The sequence below is a fragment of the Martes martes genome (assembly GCF_963455335.1).
Source record: "Martes martes genome assembly, chromosome: 9".
NCBI lineage: Eukaryota > Metazoa > Chordata > Mammalia > Carnivora > Mustelidae > Martes > Martes martes.
This window is the reverse complement of record NC_137896.1, coordinates 87,292,402-87,306,025: the sequence shown is the minus strand read 5'-3', so window position 1 is coordinate 87,306,025 and position 13,624 is coordinate 87,292,402.

Sequence of the window (13,624 nt, the reverse complement as noted above, 5' to 3'; positions counted from 1 at the left end):
CTGTAAGTCAGCCTGGAAGCAAGTCCATTCCCAGTAGGGGCTTGCCATGACCATAGCCCAGTGTGATCCAGCCCTTGCAGCTGGAGACCCCACTAAGCCAGCCCGGACTCTTGACCTTACAGAAACTAAGAGAAATGTTGTTGGAAGCCACTAAATTTGGGGGTAGTTTGTTACAAAGCTATAGATAGCTAGTATAATGGGATAGCATGTTTCTTGAAGAATTACCATGAGGATGGGAATGTATATGAGGAATAGAAGAATGACAATAATGATAACAACAAGGACAATAGAGGATCCCAGGGGATCTAAGCTAAAATTAAGATTCAGAACCTGGCAAAACGCTGCATTGTGCAGTTATTTCTAGTGCTCGAGCCCCTGGAGGAGTACAAGAGAGAAGAAAGTATGAAGAACAGGGTACCCTATTTCTCAACCAGGCACAGACTATGTCTGACTCTGATAGAAAGGGGCTTGTGAGCAGAGCTAAAGTAGCAGGCTTGTGAGAGCCAGTGAACAAGGAGCATGGGGGCCCAGGTGACAGAGTTTCACCAAGACCTGGGGAAGGGGTCATTCTCCCACTTCTGCTCAGATTGGAGCATGGCTACAGCTATAAACTGAAGTCAAGGCATAGTGCAGTTGTTTAACTCAAGATTCTTGCTTTGGGAGCGTGGAGTGTAGGACCGGGGAGAAGGGTTTTCATGAGGGACACTGGTCACAGTGGAGATGACAAGGCCCTCCTGCTTCTCCTAAGATTGGCACATAACTCTTTCTATGTTTGTGGTTGGTGAGTGGTAAAAGAGACTATGGGAAAGGAGCATAAGCACATTTGATGCAGGGCAGCTTCCATAAAGGGAAGTTGAGGACCGTTGTCATCATAAGCCAGGAAAACTGTGTTATAGGTATCTTAAAGGACGTGCAGAGTTCTGACAGGCAAAGAAAGGTAAACAGACAAACTAAGGGAACAGCACATGGAAAGATTCAGAGCTGTGAAGAGAAATCATTTCCTTAGGGAAAAAGCAAGTAGTCCTGAGTGATCAGAGAAATATCTTGTTAACATCTTGTTAACATCTCCTATTCTGATTCTGTGTTGGTTTCTAAACTAGCGATTCTTAGACATTGGATATTGGTTTCCCTTTACATTCTTAAAAATGAGGGGCAACCTCGGGGCGCCTGGGTGGCTCAGTGGGTTAAAGCCTCTGCCTTCGGCTCAGGTCATGATCTCAGGGTCCTGGGATCGAGCACCACATCGGGCTCTCTGCTCAGCAGGGAGCCTGCTTCCCCCTCTCTCTCTGCCTGCCTCTCTGCCTGCTTGTGATCTCTGCCTGTCAAATAAATAAATTAAAAAAAAAAATGAGGGGCGACCTCAAAGAACTTTTGTTTGTGTGGATAATATTTTTTGAATATTTACTGTATTAGAAATTAAAGCAGATAACTTTTTAAAATATGTAGTTTGTAAGCATCTAAAATAATGGTAATAAACCTATAAATATAAATACCACAGTTTTAGGAAAATTAACTGTATTTCCTAAGACACAATAGAAATAAGAGAGAAGAGTGGCGTTCTTTTACGTTTTTGAAAATCTTTTTCATATCTAGTTTGATAGAAGGCAGCTGGATTTTCTGCATCTATCTCTTGCTATCTCACACATCACATCACCTCTGGCAAAGGGCACTCAGTGCTCCTGAGAGAATGACAAAATATGTTTTCATTCATGAAAACAGTTTTCCCAGGATGGACATCCCTGGGCCACACGTTGAAAATCAGTGCCCCAGAGCAGGAACAGTAGATGTTCCTGAGAGAAAAAGCCAGAATTTACAACTGTAATTGATGATGAAAATACTGTTAATAATATCGATAGCTCACATTTCTTGGGTGCTCACTCTGCGCTCTTCTAAGCACTCACCAGAACCAAAGAGCAGTTATAATTATATTTTCCAGATGAGGACAAAGAAGGGAGGTCATTTGCCCAAGTTGCCATAGGTCCTGAGCAGTAGTGAAGCTGGAGTCTGAACGCAGGCTGGCTGGCCCCAGGGCCTGTGCTCACCACCACTGTCCTGCCTCTCCCAGGGACAAAGGCCTGCAGTGTAAATCACAAAGGATTGAGTCATCCCACTCAGCCACCCCTTCTCCCTCCCTCCCCCTGCCATTTTAGATTTCAATGCTCTTTTCTCTTCCCCTGCGTGTTTCGGGAACTCATATTCCTTTTCACTCTGCAGTAAGTCCTTGTACACTGCCCGTTGTTCATTATTCCCCCCACTCCACAGAAGCTGCTCTCTCTAAAGGCACCAACGACCTTATAATGACCAGATTCAGTGCCGCTTTTCAGTCCTCATCCTCCTTGCTCTTTGAGACATGGGATATGATTGACCGTTTTCTTTTTTATTCAGATTCTTGCCTCTATTGGCTATTCTGACCCCAGACAACTTCTGTTTCTTTCAGCCGCTTCTCCAGTAAATTCTTCTCAGAAAATTCTTGATGAGGTCCTTTACCTTGGCTTGTCCCTTAAACATCTTCCTTCTTCCGTGTTGGGTTCCAGGCCCCTCTTTCTTCTCATTCGATAACTTATTCAACAGCCACATCATTTACCTCCCTGGCTTTAATTACTAAACATACGCTATTAATACCCAAAGACATTACTTAGAGCCCAGCCTACTGTCATATATCCAAATGATGTCTAGACATTTCTCAGGCACCTTAACACATGCAAATCCAGTAGGACAGATCATCTCTCCCTTCAAAATGATCACTCCTCCTATGGTCTCTCACCCAGGGAATTACACCACCATCCTCTGTGAGCCAGATGGTTGAAAGTCATTCCAGACTTCTGTGACCTCACCCCTCTCTAGGATCTGCCTGGTGGTTCTTCCGGATTGACCTCTGGAACATTTTTGCAATGTCCCTGACCCTAGCTCAGACCCTCCTCTTCTCCTACCTGGATTATTACCCAAGCCTCATGGGTAGCGCACTTTTTTTTGTGGCTGCTGACAATTCATGCACAGTGGCAGGAGCTGCTCTCTTGCATGTCTGTAGGGACTGTCATAACATCAGATCCCGTATTATTGGTACTCCCTGGCCTTGGGCAGCACTCAGGCTTCGTACACACTGCTGCTGAAATATGTCTTCTAAATCCCGTGCATGACTAGGTTCCTCCATAGCCTGAAACCACTCTGCCTGTTTCCTTCAGGATAAATCCCAGACCCCAACACACTGTTCCAGTTATTATGGCAATGTATCAAATGACTCTAAACGTAGCAGGGTAAAACACTAACCATTTTGTTGGACTTGTAGATTCTATATTTGGAGAGGGTGTAGCAGGAATGGTTTGGCTCTGTTCCTGATGTTCAGGCCCTTATCTGGGGGTGTCTCCAGAGCTGGTTACTGAGATCATCTGAAGGTTCCTTCCCTCCACATCTGGAACCCGGGCTATGTGGAGAAGATTATTAGGTCTGCTGACTAGAGCACCTTCATGTAGCCTTTCCGTCTAGCTTGGTTTCCTCATAGCGTGGTGGCCTCCTGCCTTACGTGACTTTTCAGAGTTCCAAGTACAAGTGCTCTAGCAAATAAGGTGAAAGCTACATAACCCTTTATGAGGGTTCACACAGGGTCATGTCTAAGTTCTTTTGGTTATAGGCAAATTTATCCAGATTCAAGGTGAGGGGACATAGATTTTACCTCTCCATTGAAAGGTATCAGGTCACACTGTAGATGAGCATATGAGATGGGAGGCATCGTGGCCATCTATGGGAAATACAATCTGCCACACAAACTATACCAAATCCTGCTGACAAGCCCAGCCTCCCCATATGCCATTTCTCCTTGACCTCTGTACTCCTGTCATGCAAACTTCTGGCCGCTCCCTCTGGCACCTGTTGCGTCCTCTACCTGCACACTTCTACAACTCCTTTAAGAGTTAGCTCAAGGGCCACTTACTGAAGACAGACTTAGGAAGGCATAAATTTAAAAAAAAAAAAAATCCTATAAGCTTCCAACCAAAAAAACAAAAAATGAAAACAAAACAAAACCAAACCCAGGTGGTTTTAGAGAGTTAAATCCCATTTCGGGAATGGCAAAAGAATAGAGATAAGGATCCCTCAAACAAAACAGAATCCAGGAATAGACTCAAAGATACATTAGAATTTCTTATTTGTCATATGGGTGGGAGGGGAAAGATAGATGCCCAAACACCATGAAAGAGTCAGCTTCGTCTAGTAGGCATTGGAAAAGTAAACATTTGTCAGACATCCCTCTTATCTTCCCTTGAGTTATCTATTCTGGCTATGCTCCTCCAAGCTTGCCACTTGTCCATCTGGGGCTCCTATACACATCCCTCATAGATTCTGCTCCTTCAGTGTCCACACCACCACCACAGAAAACCCTCCAAGTGCATTCCAGTCTACTGAAGGATTGGGGAAAAGGACAGGAAATCACAATGTAGTGAGGGGAACTTAAGAGCTGAATGCAAAATAAGATTTTTCTTCCCCAGAAAAACACCTATGATGTTTATTTAACATGTGAACAGTATTTATTTAACATGTATTTATTGAGTATCTTCTATGTATCAGTTCTAGGTGTTGGGGGTAGAATATTGTAGCAGATGCTGTTACGGCTCCACCCCAATACCTTGGGTCTTATAGTGCACCCCATCCCACTTCTCATCTGCAGGATCTGCATCTTTTTGCCTGTTGACTTTCTTCAGCAGCCAGAACATGGCATGGCCAAGGATGAGTAGGTCCCTCAGGCCAGGAGTACGTAAGAATTAACATACCCTAGAGAGAGCCATTCTATGGTGAATAACAGGAATTGGTGTATGACTACGTCAGCAACCACACCCCCCAGGGTGTGTTCTTGGAGGGCCAGGTTCCTCTGCAGGCCCAGTTACACGCAGTGAAGACTTGTGGATAGTGCATTCTTTATTGGGGGTCTTCTCATCTCTGCCTCACTTCTCCACACTCCTGCTGGTATTCCCTGGAGGTGTGGCTCGTAGAAGCAAACAGACTCAAACTCTCATTTCAGGTCTACCTCTAGGGAAATCCAAACTTCCCTAAATCCAAACTTCTCACCACCTTCACTGCTGCCATCTTGCCTTACTGATCTCCCTCTTGTGCCCCTTGCTTCTCCTATAGTTTATTCCTGCCCAGCAACAGAAGAAATCCTTTTAAAATGAAGTCAGATCATCTCGCTCAGAGTAAAAGTCAAAGTTCTTACAATGACCTACAAGATGCTACACTATGTACACTCCCACTTATCTGGGTGCTCACTACTCTCCCTCTTTCCTACTTCATTCCAGCCATGTGGGCCTTTCTTGCTTTGCCTTAAATATGCCAGGCTCATTTCCATTTCAGAACCTTTGCACTTGCTATTCTCTCTACTTAGAATGCTCTTCCCCCAGTGGTCCTTCACCTCCTTCAGACACTGGTTCAAGATTCTCCTTCTAAGGGATATTGTCCCTGCCTGGGGCCACTGCCAGAGGGACAACTGGGGCGTTGAAATCCAGCCTCAGTACATGACACACAGTATGTACTCCGTAAGTATTTGTTGAATGAATGAATGAATGGACAAAGGAAGGAACTATTAAATCAGACATACATGACTCCTGATTCAGTATAAACCCTCAAAAAGGACAGGCATTTCTTCACTTGAATATCTTAGAGCCTCTCATACTTGTGTCCGAGTCTGCCATTATTATGCAGAATGCTGTTAGTTCCTCTCCCCTTTCTTGCCTCCCACGTTGTGCTCATTCTGGCTTGCTGAGAATAAGCAGCCCAGTAGCTCTTTATGGACTTTCCTCAGTTGCACAAAGACTTGGCCAAGACTGTGGAGATTACTATATTGTTCTTAGTGACTGGATTACATTCTTACCCCAGAGCAACATCTTCCTTGGTTTCTATAAGGGAGCAGGGAAAGGGGTTGTATTATCCTTTTTCTTTTTTTTTAAGATTTTATTTATTTGACACAGAGAGAGAGAGGGAGAGAGGGAACAAAAGCAGGGGGAGTGGGAGAGGTAGAAGCAGGCTGGGGCTCGATCCCATGACTCTGGGATCATGACCTGAGCCCGAGGCAGACGTTTAACAACTGAACCTCCCAGGCGCCCCTGTATTATCCTTCTTAAGAAACAGATTATTCTAGGGGTTCTTAAGAAACAGATTATTCTAGGGGCGTCTGGGTGGCTCAGTGGGTTAAAGCCTCTGCCTTCCTGGGATGGAGCCCTGCAAAGGGCTCTCTGCTCAGCAGGGAGCCTGCTTCCCCCTCTCTCTCTGCCTGCCCCTCTGCCTATTTGTGATCTCCATCTGATAAATAAATAAAATCTTGAAAAAAAAAAAAAGAAAGAAAGAAACAGATTATTCTAACCCATGCTATTGGAATAACTGGTTAACCAGCTTGGAAAAAAAAAATTAGTTGGGTTTTCTACCTCAATTTCTAAATCAAATAGATAAATTTCAGATGTTTTGAACTTAAATGTAAAAAATTAAAATTGGTCCTAAAAGAAAATATAGTGAATATATGGATGAGAGAGACATTTCTAAGCACAAAACAAAAGTCATAAATCATTAAGGAGAATAGTTTGACCTACACAAGAATTTAAAAAGCTTCTATGTCGTCATTTAGGAGTCATTATAGGTGGGGTAGATTATAAAGAAAAACAAGTAATGATTAGTACAAAATTCTCTATAAAGGTAACCTTTGGGGAGAAAGTTACTCAGGATTTTGCCTCTATAAATTATCATATGGAGTGAATAATATAAATTTCTAAAGATATATTTGCAAAAGTGTTAATGCCAGTATTATATATTATATATATTATATATCATATAGGTAAATGAAATATATATACTATGTATAAATGAAATAGAAGTTCATTAATAGGGATCTAGTTAAATAAATTATGACATACATACAAGCAATGGAATTCTACACACATATTAAAAATGATGTTAGTCTAGATATATTAACATGAAAAGATATCCACAATATTTTTCCACATGAAAAAGAGGATTAGAGAACATCATGTGTACAATGGTCCTGGCTGTGTGTATGGTTAAGTAAAAAGAGAGGTATGTGGAAGGAAATTTAAAAGTTGTTATCTCTGGATAATGTTATTTGTGGAAACATTTGCCACTTTCTTCATATTTTTTGAATCATTGGATGTTTATTAATACAACATACCATTTTGTCCATAAAATAGTTTTTAGCTTTTAAAAATTGAAATACTAAAACAGTGTTTCATTAATTAAATTAAAAATGATTAAACATATCCCATCCCTATTGACCCAGGGTTTTCATATACCTCTAGCATTGTGGCATTCCCTTCCCTTTTCTCACTGTGTACCTCAAGCCCATGCTGACCCCCACCCCCACCCATAGGTTTGGGCCCCTGCATTGTATCTTCTTTCTTTTGGTAGAACTGTATAATCTCCTGTCTCATTACTAGAGCCATTCTAGAAACCTTGGTTGACTGGACTCCTGGCATGCCACTTAACTTTTACATCAGTCAGAATAATTATGTGAAAGAAACAGACTATATCCTAAAACATAAAGCATAATACAGAAGGGAATCTCACCCTCTTAGATGCTAAAATGTATAACAAAACAACTGTAATCAAAATAATGTAGTATCCTTCTGTAAATTGGACTACGGTGAGTGGTATCAAGTATGTCAAAATTTAGTACATGATGAGAAGAGACACCACTGAAATAAATGAGTGAGGATTACTTAATAAGTGTTATTGTAGTAAGTGGTTTATATTCTAAAGTAATCTCCAGATGCATGAACAAGCAAAATATTAAAATGTAGTAAAATATATTAAAAAGTAATGAAATAAAACAGAAGTTAGTATCAGATCCTGGAAAGAAAATGCTTTTAAGCATTAATGCAGTATTATTAATCTAGTCAGCAAATCTACTCTATGAAAATTTGGATTTTGTACTCAATCCAAAATGGTATCACTAAATTGCTACACTTGAAATATGTATGTAACAAATATGACTAACAAGGAGTTAATATATATACCCAATTCATGTAACTGATATGAAAACCTATTATCTCTGTATGTAAATCTTTGAAAACTATACACAGTGAAAAAGATGGAGGACAGGATTGTATGATGTTAAGATAGAGAAGGCCTTTCCAAGGAGTATGTGAAACTCAGAATACCTGAAGGGAAACATTGAATAGATTTGACTACATAACATTTTTGAAATTTCAAATAGCAAAATGAGTAAAGTTAGAGCACAAATGTGAAGAAAATATTTGCAACAAACATCGAAGGATGAATATTCATGACATATTAATGGCTCCTATGAATCAGGAAGATATCATAGGGAGAAAATGAGCAAAGTTATGAAGACACTTCTTAGAAAAAAATTCAAAAAAAATTCAAATGGCTATATATATACAACGGGTTTGAACTTCACGGATTCATTTATACCTGGATTTTTTTCAATAAATACAGTACAGTATTATAAATATATTTTCTCTTATGATTTTTAATATTTTATTTTCTCTAGCTTTATTGTAAAAATACAGTATATAATATACAAAATATGTGTCACTTGATTGTTTATGTTACTGGTAAGGCTTCCAGACAACAATAGGCTGTTAGTTAAGTTTTGAGGGAGTTAAAAGTTATATATGGATTTTTTTTACTGCATGGGGATGTGGGTGCTCCTAACCCCAGCATTATTCAAGGGTCAACTGTATATCTGAATGTGTACATACATGTAATTTTATAACCTCACTAATAATTAAGGATATGCAATTTAAATAAGATAGTACTGTTTGACTATCAAGTGGGAAATATTTTAAAAGATTAAAAATGTGCAATGTTATTGTATAAGAGTAAAGCCCAAACTGTGGTAGCTAGTCTCTCCAAAGAGGGCCTCCAACAACAATAAAATTCTTCCTTTCCTTCTATGTGTATGCCACTCCTTAGATCAAGAGATGAAATTAATTTCCCCTCTTACTGAATCCAGCCTGGACTTGTGACTGATTTTACCAAAGACTGAAATGGATATGTTTTTCTGGGACTTCTGAATCCAGGCCTAAGAGAACTGGTTACTCGCTCCTTTTTTCTTGGAATACTTTCTTAGAATGCAGTTGTTATGGTGGAAGAAACCCAAGCCAAATGGAGAAGTCATGTGGATTGAGCCAAAACACTCTGGTTGACAGTCCCAACTGAGCCTGCATCCCCTACCACAGACGGAAGTGAATCTTCCAACCGCAAATGATTTTTTTTAAAGATTTTATTTATTTATTTGACAGATTGAGAGAGAGAGAGATCACAATTAGGCAGAGAGGCAAGAGGAGAGAGAGAAAGAAGCAGGCTCCCTGCTGAGCAGAGAGCCCTAAGCGGGGCTCGATCCCAAGACCTTGAGATCATGACCTGAGCCAAAGGCAGAGGCTTTAACCCACTGAGCCACCCAGGCGCCCCCCACAAATGATTTTGATCAATAATGAACAGGACCCAATTAACATTTTACAATCTAATCAATCAGATCAGAAATTTCTCTTTCCTAGGGTAGATATGGAGGAGTTGGAAGAGCTAGGAAAATTATCAGTAACCCCCAGTCCACCAGTAGTTGGTGTGGGGCACTTATTTTGCTCATATGCTTGCTGATAAGCCCCTGAGTAGAGCCCATCAAATCTCATCCCTGATGGGCACAGTCTACAGCTAGGCTTTGAGACAAGCACTGGACACTACAGCTCCCATCTAGACTTGGAGCCTGCAGTGTGTTTCATCCTTGGCCCTTTGTTCTTTACTCTGAGGTAACCTGGCCATGTATCATGCCTTGACCCACCTATAAAATAAACCACAGCTTCCCCCGAGTTATGACAAGGAGTACAATCTGCTTGGAGCCCTCTTACCTCATCTATGAGTAGGAGAGGAGAACTAGTAAGGGACAAATTAAAGCAGTTACCTTACTTTCTACTAGTTAGAGGCCATCAGCATTTGGAAAGGGAAGTCAAGATGCAGTCATCCACCAAAGGATAAATAATGGTCCCTCAGTAGGTTCCACTGCCCACATATGCACTTGAACTCTCCCTTCTTCTAGATTAGGTAAGAATTGTTGAGGAAACTGTGGATATCTGTTGTCTGCCCAATATCCCCTTTTCCATGGAGAACATTCCCTTCCCTGTCCTTAGCAGTTCTGGTAGTATTATCAATCACAGTGCTGTACGCCCATCATGGGGCAGGGGTGGGAAAGTGCCTAGGGCTAGACAGTTGTGATGCTTGCTCCTAATATCCACAGTAGTGAAATGAAGGGTCATGTGACACAATTATAGACAATCAGTGTCACTACATGAGATGTGCTGGAACCATGGATGGAGAACAAGGCTCTATCTTTTTCTGGAACTGAAAGTTGTCAGAATCATAAAGTCAAAAGCTGCATGTGTTCTTTCTTCCTACCATAGAAGAGAGCTAAGAGAGGGTTTAAGAAATAGGGCTTAATGACATTGCTTGAACACCTAGATCGAGCCATGCTTGAAGATAATACTAATCCTAGGGTTTCTCAGTTAGTTGAACCAACAAATTCCCTTTCTGCTTAAGGGAATCTGGAGTTGGGTTTCTGTCAGCTGTACTTAAAGAGTCTTGACTAGCAAAGGGCACTACCCTCGATCCTTCCCTGACACCTGTATCTTGAATTATGTGAAAGGGAGAACACTAATTATTCACCCTCATCTAGCCAGAATATATTCATTCTTCAGAGCCCTTGATCATCAGTTCTAAGAGGGGGTAAGGAGGGCATAGAAATTCTCTTCATTGTTCATATGTAGCATCTGAGAGATAGAAAGATGAAGGGTCTTGTAATAACTCTGTACCTGTTCAATTAAAAATGTATACTGAGTAGTATATATATACTGAGTATACAGTATATTGAGTAGTAGTATATAATTAGCAGTGTGCTTACCACTGTGTGGAAGTACAGAACCATCACGATCATCAAGTAAGGAATCTCAGGGAGACAAGATTTATATACGCGCAACACCTAAATAGCTATCACAGGCTCAGTACATTTTATAGGCTAAAATGGAATACATGAATAGCATGTATCATCAAAATTTGAGAAATTTCAGAGTTTCCTGGTCAGATGATGGAAAACCCCAAAGAAGAACTTGGAAAGTATTAGTATGCTGAAACGATTAGCAAATTTGGCTCCTTAGGGCAAAGGGACAGGTGGAAACTCTGTCTTTATTCCATTCCTATTTGTACGTCCTCTCTATGCTCCATAAAGTACAAAACATGTTGCTGCTCTTATTTACATTTTGTTTTTTTTCCCACTCCCCGTGTGTCCGTCAAAGACAAGAACCATGTCACATTCATCAGTGAGTCCCTGGCATGAAGCTCAGCAGCTGGTATAGCATAGATGGTCAGTAGGTGGGTGCTGGATGGAGGGATGAGTGAACGAGGCAGCGTCATCTAGACCCAAGCCATCTAGACCCACAGACCATTCCTATTCTTCCTAACTAGACTTCCTAACTTTCCTCTCTGCCATACAGATGCAATTAAAATATATGTCATTTGCCAGGATACAAGATGCAAATAAGCAAGTGCTGGGGAAGTAACAAATTAGAGTCAGTGTCCTACCTATTTCCTTGGCCTTGAAGGCCTTGAAGTCTGGGCTCTGCCAAGGGCTCCCTGCCCAGGGACAGAAGCTGGTCTCTCTCTCTTGCCAGCTTGCTGTGCTGACAGCTCTAATTGCTAAATGAACAGTCTGTGTTTCTAGTGAGAGAGAGGTTCTCAAAAGAGTGTTTGCTCCTGCCACCCTGGGAAGGGAACACAATATTGTGCAATCAGAAACTACCACCTCAGCAGGAGAGGTCACTGCTGTATTTTCCATTACAGGAGGGGTAAATTTGGAACCTGGAGGCATTCTTGGAATTTTGGTTCCTATAGTATAGGGATCCTTCTTGTCATTGGGAATGTGGATAAGCTTTGCTTCCAGAATGCAAGCTATTATATAAAAATAGTGGTTTGCAAAACAGAAATTGTGTCATAAGTAGTAGAGTTTTGTGGGTTCTGCAAACATATTCACAATATGAATCTTTAAAGGCCATCCATAAATAAATATTTTGGGGATATGTGCATGGGGGGGTAGAGAAATCAAGAATTCTAAATTGTGACCCTTAAAGAAGTGGCAGTATTATTGAGTAATAGATTACGGAGTCACAACAACATAATTAAAAATGCTAGGCAAAAAATGATAAGAATCACAGATACAAACACTCAGAAGAAGAAAGACGTCATCACTCCCAATATCCTTAAGATAAATCAATTTGCAAATGAATATTTAGATTATTGAAATCAGGAAACACCTAGGAAGCTTTTGGAGAACTTAAGAAAATATTTTATCAGCCAGCTCTGATTCAGATTTAATCTGCAGAGTCTATGTTAAAGACATTTGGCCAAAAGTTTCTGGTCAGTCCACAACAGCCAAACTGGAAGGAGCTGAGATGCCCTTCAACAGATGAATGGATAAAGAAGATGTGGTCCATATATACAATGGAATATTTACTCAGCCACCAGAAAGGATGAATACCCACCATTTGCATCTACATGGATGGAACTGGAGGGGATTATGCTGAGTGAAATAAGTCAAACAGAGAAGGACAATTATCATATGGTTTCACTCATATGTGGAGCATAAGGAATAGCATGGAGGAAAAAAGAGGAAGGGAAGGAAAAGTGAAGAGGGAAAAATCAGAGAGGAAGACGAACCATGAGAGACTATGGACTTCTGGAAACAAACAGAAACAGGAGGTGGGTGGGATAAGGTAGCCAGGTGATGGGTATTGAGGAGGACACGTATTGTCATGAGCACTGGGTATTACATGCAAACAAATCACTGAATCATTGAACAATATATATCAAAAAACTAATGATGTACTATAATAATCTAAAGAAGTTTCTGGTCAATTTGATAATTGATAACATTTTCACCCACATAGTCTTGATTTTTCATGAGTATAATCAATAATTTATTACATAGCTGTATTTTAGTTTCTGATTCATCCATTTATAAAATCTAATGTTTTAGCTTTCTTATTTTAAGTTTTATTAAGAAAAATATTGAAATAAACAGAAAATTAGAAAGAATAGTACACCAAACAGCAATATACCCATTACTTGATTCCAAAACTAGGTAACATTTTGTCATATTGACCTTCTCTAGGTGTATGTATGTGTACATTGTTAAACCATTTCAAAGCTAATTTCAGGTATCATGACAGTTCATCCTTAAATATTTTATCTTGCAGCTCTAAAAAATTAAGAATTTTCTCCTTATTAACCACAATGCTACCAATTATACCAACAAAATAAACAATAATTCTCTTATACTAACATCTAGTACACATTTATATTTTCCCAAGTATTCCAAATGTATTTTGCAGCTCTTTTACCTTGTTACTTAAAAGCTCACAGAAATCACCATTACCATTAAGTAATTACTGTTAGTATCACTTATATCACTTATATTCTTAATTACTTAATAATCCCTCCTATCCTGTGTTAGGCCGAAAACTAACACAAAGTAAGTTTGGGTATCTCAGTCCAATTTACAAGCCCTGGCTAGACTTTTTCCCCTGTCTTTCCCCTTTGTTCCTCACCTTTCTTTTACCTGGCTCCC